Source organism: Pseudophryne corroboree, chromosome 5 (assembly GCF_028390025.1).
Source record: "Pseudophryne corroboree isolate aPseCor3 chromosome 5, aPseCor3.hap2, whole genome shotgun sequence".
Classification (NCBI taxonomy): Eukaryota; Metazoa; Chordata; class Amphibia; order Anura; family Myobatrachidae; genus Pseudophryne; species Pseudophryne corroboree.
The window spans coordinates 391,664,147-391,671,933 of NC_086448.1; the positions used below are offsets into that span (position 1 = coordinate 391,664,147).

Consider the following 7,787-nt stretch of genomic DNA (forward strand, 5'->3'; position numbering starts at 1 on the left):
GTCCCGCTTACATTTGCCGGGCTTATATATTATTTATATTATTTCGGCCAAGTCAGCGGAGCTCGTGTGAGAAGGGCATTCGTCAGAAAAATCGCGGAGCCCGAAAACCGGGTCTGATATTAGTTCAATCCAGAGGGAAGGTTGCCCAAGTCAGCGGAGCTCAGGTGAGAAGGGCATTCGTCAGAAAAATCGCGGAGCCCGAAAACCGGGTCTGATATTAGTTCAATCCAGAGGGAAGGTTGCCCAAGTCCGCGGAGCTCAGGTGAGAAAGGCATTCGTCAGAAAAATCGCGGAGCCCGAAAACCGGGTCTGATATTAGTTCAATCCAGAGGGAAGGTTGCCCAAGTCCGCGGAGCTCAGGTGAGAAGGGCATTCATCAGAAAAATCACGGAGCTCGCAGCCGGGCTCTATACCTTCCCCCCTTGCCCATCGCAGCGCCCCCTGGTGGGCTTAATCCGGTACTATGATTTGTGGAAGTCTTGCCGATGAGTGGAGACTGGCACCCCTCGGGCCGGGACAGGCTTCCAGGAGCCTGGGGAAAATCGGAGCATGTGACGCAAAAGTTTCACGCGCGCCACCCGACACGTGACTCTAATAAGAACCACCTCTCCGGATATGTAATAGGAAGCACGTGCCGGGGCCTGGGCCCTTGATTCCCTGAACCCTGTATTCACGGTGGGAGTGGTTAGACAGAAAGCGCGGGCTTGGTACGGTGTGTGCGCCACAAACCCCGGAAGTCCTGTGTCTGCTGGTCCCATTGAGGCAATGGACGGAACAGACAGGAGCGACGAAGACCATCTCCCCGACTCGTCAGAGTTGAGCAGCTCGGATGATAGTGGAGGGGAGGAGACGTCTTTTCACGGCAGGCAGGATCTGGAAGTGTCCGGGGCTTGCTCCGCGGAGGCCGAACCAAGTCTCCATCCGGCCCGCGCAGTGTCGGTCCAGGTACTTACCCGAAAAGCAGATGGTTCGATTGCATGTAAAAAGAAACATTTCTGCCTGTGGTGCGAGAGGCCATTCTCAAAAATTGCGAGACATGTGCAAGCTGTCCACCACAATGAGCATGAGGTAGCAAGGGCACTCAGCTTTCCGAAGCACTCCAGGGAAAGGACAGTGCAGCTAGACCTGATTCGCACCCGGGGAAACTTTGCCCATAATGTTAGGGTTCTCCGTGAGGGCAGCGGAGTCCTCCTACCGTGCAAGCAGCCGGAAGAAGCAACGGCTCCCCAAGATTTCATGCACTGTGTAAAATGTAAAGGGCTATTCTCCAGGAAGCACCTGTGGCGCCATGTGAAGAGGTGCCCGCTCCGCAAAAGTGACAGCCCCAAACTTGGAAGAACCAGGGTGCAGGGTCTCTTCAATTACGCCACACCTCTCCCGAAGGATGTTGACCCTGGCCTCTGGAAGTTGCTGAGCGAAATGAATTATGATGATGTGGTACCGGTAATCAAAGGGGACCGCTGTATTATGCAGTTCGGTCAGCACCTCTACCACCGTCTGGGGTCTGATGTCAGCAAGCATGATTACATCCGTCAGAAGCTCAGAGAGGTGGGGCGGCTTCTGCTGAAGGCGATGAAGGTCACACCATTGCGGTGTATGGAAGATTTCATTTGCCCACGGAATTTCCTGCAAGTGGTGCATGCTGTGAGGAGCCTGGCCGGTTGCGATGACCGCACCAATACATATAAAATACCCTCGTTGGCTCTGAAGGTGGGACACAGCTTGCAGAAGATTTCTGCTATGGTGGAGTGTCAGGCATTGATGGAGGGCAGTGCCCTGACAGTGGAGCGTGCCCGAAACTTTCGGAAAATTCATGAGGCGAGGTGGAGCGAGCTCATCTCCACTGCTGCCCTGAAGACACTTCGAGAGATAAAATGGAATGCACCGCTACTTCTGCCCTTCACTGATGATGTTAAGCGCTTGAACCTGTACCTCCTTGACCGTCAGTGAGAGTACATTGATGAGTTGTCCGCCCACCCTTCCAAAAAGCAGTGGTCCATGTTGGCCAAAGTTACCCTCACGCAGCTGATTCTCTTCAACCGCAGGAGAGAAGGTGAGGTTTCCAAGATGCAGCTCTCCTCCTTCGATTTACGGCACACAGCCGATTTGCAGGGTGATGTGGCCCAGGCCCTGTCAGAGCTGGAGAAGGCACTCTGTCGTCACTTCTCCCGTATTGAGATTCCTGGGAAAAGAGGCAGGAAAGTCCCTGTCCTGTTATCCCCAAGCATGCAGAAAGCGATGGAGCTCCTCACAGAGAAGCGGACAGAATGTGGTGTGACCCCACACAATATCTACATGTTTGCTAGGCCAACAGCCATGTCCCATTATAGGGGATCCGACTGCATACGTCTCTACGCCCGGGAGTGTGGGGCCAAGCACCCCGAAGCATTATCTTCCACCCGCCTACGGAAGCATGTGGCTACACTTTCCAGGGTCCTCAACCTGAGCGATACAGAGATGGATCAGCTTGCTGATTTCCTTGGACATGACATCCGGGTGCATCAGCATTATTACCGCCTCCCGGAGGGTACCCTTCAACTGGCCAAGTTGAGCAAGCTCTTTCTGGCTCTCGAGCAAGGGAGAATGGCTGAATTCCGGGGCCACAATCTGGAAGAGATCTCCATTGATCCAAACGGTAGGTATCACTTGACAGTGTGGCTCCAGGGACTGACTGTCTAAGTGGGCTGGTGTGATCGGTTTCCCTGTCCTTCTCTATCCACAGAGCCGATCCAGGTGGTGAGCGATGACTCTGGGGATGAGCCAGAGAGTCAAGATACTGAGGTTCCCATGGGGCACATGGGAAAAGAAGCCGGCAGCGTGGTGTTGGCGGCGGATGGAGGTGCAGCTAAAGGTGAGTGTGACTGTCCATTCCATTTGAGATGTATCCATGACTGGTGGTGGCGTTGCGTGGTGACTGACCTTTCTTCTCCCGCACAGGTGACAAAAGGGGTGCCAAGTGCAATCCGTGGACCCCAGCAGAAGTGAAAGCTGTTGAACGTCACATGATTCGGTTCATTCGCTCATTCAAGGTGCCGGGCAAGAATGACTGTGATGCGTGCCTAAGGGCAGAACGACAAGTGCTGAAGGCTCAGAACTGGCTCTCGGTTAAGTTTTACATTAAGAACCGAATTACTGCTGAAATGAGAAAGAACCTTTCCTGAATAAAATGTATCTGCTGCTGAATACATGTTTCCTCTATCTCTAATTAACCCCGAAAATAAATCAGTTATGTGGGTGTCCTCATGAGGCAGGTATTCCTGAATAGGTCCCCATGAGGAAGGATCCTGACATATGTCCCGATGAGGATAGAAAAACAAGTATGTTTGTGTGTGTGTGTGTGTATGCGTGTTGGAAAAATAGAAAAATTATCTATCTATCTTTATAGCGAGAGAGAGAGAGAGAGAGAGAGAGAGAGAAAAGTAAAAGTAATAGGCGCCCAATGGAATTATTACATTTTCTTGCCATCACTGCATGATTTCTGAGGTGACTGCAGCATTTTGAGGTGGCGAGCAGAAATCTGCAAACAATTGTTGGAGCGTCCAAACTGTTGTTTCGGCAGCATGCCCAATAGTTTAGACAGGTTTAGATACTTTACGCCGTTAATCCCAGTGCTTTTGGGCGTGATAAGCAATAGGCAACCGCAGAACTCATTTCCATTTGCATTACAATTTGCACATTATCATGGGTAATGATATTGCCTGGGGGTGTCCTATTAGCCCCGATAAGCCAGCATGAGCTGCGGCAAATTGGGGATGCCATTACCTGCTGCACTGAGTTTCATCTGCCAGGTCCCTTCCCTGCAGTCCCAGGATGCTGCAGCGGCGGCCGTGGGACACTGAATGGAGTGTGTGTGTGTGTGTGTGTGTGTGTGTGTGTGTGTGTGTGTGTGTATATGTGCGTGTGTGTGTGTGTGTGTGTATAATATATATATATATATACATATACATACAAACATACATACACACACACATACTGTATATATACACACACATGTACAGTATCTACTGAAGACAGGGCTCTAGTACACCGAAACATCGAGATCTTAAAATCACATGTTTGGAAGTCCTAAGTTGCCGTGCCATTTCAATGCCCCATGCTGTGACTTTAAACATCGGCACTGCATATTTGACAAAACACTCAGACACTTGATCTTCAAGGGGGCGTGTTCTTAAGTGTAATGTACCATACCATATACCCCTTATACACATTATGCACCACAGTAGTAGGACCCCTTTTACTATCTAGTACTAATGCCCCTTTCACAATTATACCCCACAGTATGAGCCGAAATTCACATTATCCCACACGGAATAAGCCGATACTCACATTAGAGCACACAGAATGAGCCGAAATTCACATTATAGCACATGGTATGAGCCGAAATTGACATTATAGCACACAGAATGAGCCAAAATTCACATTACAGCCCACGGAATGAGCAGAAATTTACATTATAGACATAGAAAGAACCGAAATTCACATTATAGCACACGGTATGAGCTGACATTCACATTATAGCACACGGTATGAGCCAAAATTCACATTATAGTACACGGTATGAGCCAAAATTCACATTATAGTACACAGTATGAGCCAAAATTCACATTATGCTGCATGGAATGAGACACAATTCAGGGAGAGTGACAGCAGGGACATAGGGACAGGGAGAGTGACAGCAGGGACATAGGGACAGGGAGAGTGACAGGGAAAGTGACAGCAGGGACGGGAGAGTGACAGAGAGACAGGGAAAGTGACAGCAGGGACGTAGGGACAGGGAGTGAGACCGAGTGACAGGGAAAGTGACAGCAGGGACATAGGGATAGGAAGAGTGACAGAGAGAGGGACAGCAAGGATATACAGTAGGGACTAGGGAGAAAGAAAGGCAGCAGGGTAAGATTACCTATTTAACAGCGCCGGTGCTGAGGATGCTGTGGTCTGCTGTGCGGTGGATGAGGAGGCTGCGGTTGGCATGGGCGGAGGTGCAGAGGACTGAGGGTGGTGTCGGGGCGGCTGAGGGTGGTGGCGGTGTAGCAGAGGAAGAGGCAGAGGGCAGCGGGGGTGTGGAGTGGTGCGGGGCAGGGGGGCAGGATGGGAGCAGTGGTGCAGAGCAGGGGGGCAGGATGGGAGGAGTGGTGCGGGGCAGGGTGGGAGCAGTGGTGCGAAACAGGACAGGAGCAGTAATGCGAAACAGGATAGGAGCAGTGGTGCGGAACAGGGGGGGGGGGGGCAGGATGGTAGTGCAAGGTACTCGCTCTTGCTCGCTAAGTTAAACAAGAATGTCACCTGCTCCTCGTAGCTCCCGGGTCCCGGCCGCTGTCATTCCATTCGTGGACACTGCTCCCCATAATTCCCAGCCACTGTCGCTCCCTCCGCGGACGGTGGCAGCAGCCTCACACAGGTGCCGCGGCGCTAAGACAGATAGCGGGAGCAAGTGTGACTAGAGCTCCTGCCATGTCCTGCTCCTCCGTCTCCTCAAGAACGAGACCTGACAGGGCGGATGACATTAATTGGCAGCAGGAAGGGACATTAATTGGCGGGGATGCCTGTGCGCACACCTATGGCCTGCACACTACATACCGGCCCACTTCGACCAGTGTGTGTGTGGGCGCGTGTGTGTGTGTGTGTGTGTATGTATATATATATGTATATATACACACTGTACATATATGTGTGTGTGTATATATATATATACACACATAATATATATATATATATATATATATATATATATACATACATACATGTATATACATATATGGTATATATACATATATGGTATGTCAGTGCCTTCGTTATTACAAAAGCTGTGCAGCAGTCAGCAGGGCCTACATCTCCCCTCAAGAGAATCAGTCAGCCTGCCAGGTCCCGGCCACCTTCACGGAGCGTTTTATCGTCAAAGCCACCAGTGCTTCCCGAAGCGGGGCAGCACATTTGCGACGTCAGGCGGCTTAGAGGAGGCGCCGCGTCATTGCGTGTGCAGCGCAGGGAGGGCTAGTGAAGCCTTCCACTGTGCCGCAATGTGTAAGGCCATGAAGTTGTTGTGCGGAGGCATTTGTGCTGCTGATGGTACAGGGAGGGAAGGGGGGGTTACAGCCTTTTGTCGGAGGGCAGTGGGGGCCTCGAGCGGTCATTGCAGGCTGCTGCTGTAGCAGCAGCAGCGCAATAGATCATGTGGGCCTATTTTGATGGGGGCCTGGAGCTGCAGTTCCATCCGCCCCATTGTTAATCCGGCCCTGCTACTGAGGAGGAAGAACCGAGGAGCTGTGTGTGAGGGAGTGGGAGGGAGAAGTAGCTGGAAGCTAGGCTGCTGTGCTGCTTAGGAGGGGAGACTGCTGCTGGGGAGGCGTTGAATGGTGAGCAGACAAGCTGTACTAAGGGGTGGTCTTCAGTATGCCGGCTGTCGGGATCCCGGCGCACAGCATACCGGCACCGGAATCCCGACAGCCGGCATACCGACACTTATTCTCCCTCGTGGGGGTCCACGACCCCCCTGGAGGGAGAATAAAATAGTGTGGCGCGCATAGCGCGCCACCGTGCCCGTAGCGTGGCGAGCAGGGGCGAGCAGGGGCTCATTTGCGTGGCGAGCAGTGGCGAGCAGGGGCTCATTTGCGCTCGCCACACTGTTGGTAAGCCGGCGGTCGGGCTCCCGGCGCCGGTATGCTGGTCGTCGGGAGCCCGACCGCCGGCCAGCCGTAGTGAACCCGTACTAAGTAGGGGGGCCCTGAAGGTTGTTTAATACAATATCTTTAATAACTATGGTGGTCATTCCGAGTTGATCGCTAGCTGCTTTCGGTTGTCTTGCAGCGATGAGGCAAAAAAATGGCACTTCTGCGCATGCGTATGCAGCGCAATGCGCACGCACGATGTACTATTACAACGAACGATGTGGTTTCATCGTTTTCAGGGAGTGTTCGGAAAAACGCAGGCGTGACAGAAAAAACACTGCCGTGGCTGGGCGAACGCAGGGAGTGTTTATGACGTCAAAACAGGAACTGAACAGTCTGAAGTGATCGCAAGCGCTGAGTAGGTTTTGAGCAACTCTAAAACTGCACAAAAAACTTTGTAGTCGCACTGCGATCCTTTTGTTCGCACTTCTGCTAAGCTAATATACACTCCCAGTGGGAGGTGGCATAGCGTTTGCACGGCTGCTAAAAACGGATAGCGAGCGAACAACTCGGAATGACCACCAATGTGTATTAATCAAAGTTTGTGTACATTGAGCCACCAGAAAACAAAGGTTTCTGCTGCGGGGTACACTGGGCTCCACAAGGATAGACATAGGGGTGTAGAGTAGGATCTTGATCCGAGGCACCAACAGGCTGAAAAACTTTGACTGTTCCCAGAATGCATAGCGCCGCCTCCTCTATAACACCGCCTCCCTGCACAGGAGCTCAGTTTTGTAGTTGGTGCCGCAGATAGCAGGCACATAACGGAGGGGCTGCTCTGGGCAGACCTAAGAAGAGCTTTTTGAGAAGAAAAGTGAAGACTTCAAGGGCTGCAGCAGTGTGTACATGTCTTGTGACATTCACTGCTGCAGCTCCATCTCTCCCCAGTGGCGCTGTACACTCCCGAGCCCTGGTTGCCGGGTAACTACAGCAGGAGGCTCTGGTTTTCTTCCATGGTCAGGCACACACGACGGGGGGCTCTCCGGGATCATGTGGCCATGCTTCAGGAGGTGGTGAGTGGGTCCCGCTTGCGGGACCCGTACTTTATTGCAATCCGGTGCGGTCAGTGGGAGGCAGGCCGCGCGCTGGCGGTGGACACTGTGGCAGTACAGGAGATCCCAC

General features: G+C 52.3%; 1 long non-coding RNA gene across 1 annotated transcript; it reads left to right on the forward strand.

Moving 5' to 3' along the window:
- Positions 1-2,505: 2,505 nt before the first annotated feature.
- LOC134929063 (uncharacterized) lies at positions 2,506-3,183 on the forward strand. The gene is made up of 2 exons (XR_010178248.1): positions 2,506-2,851; positions 2,938-3,183. It is a non-coding gene; the product is annotated as an uncharacterized LOC134929063 (long non-coding RNA).
- Positions 3,184-7,787: the final 4,604 nt, after the last annotated feature.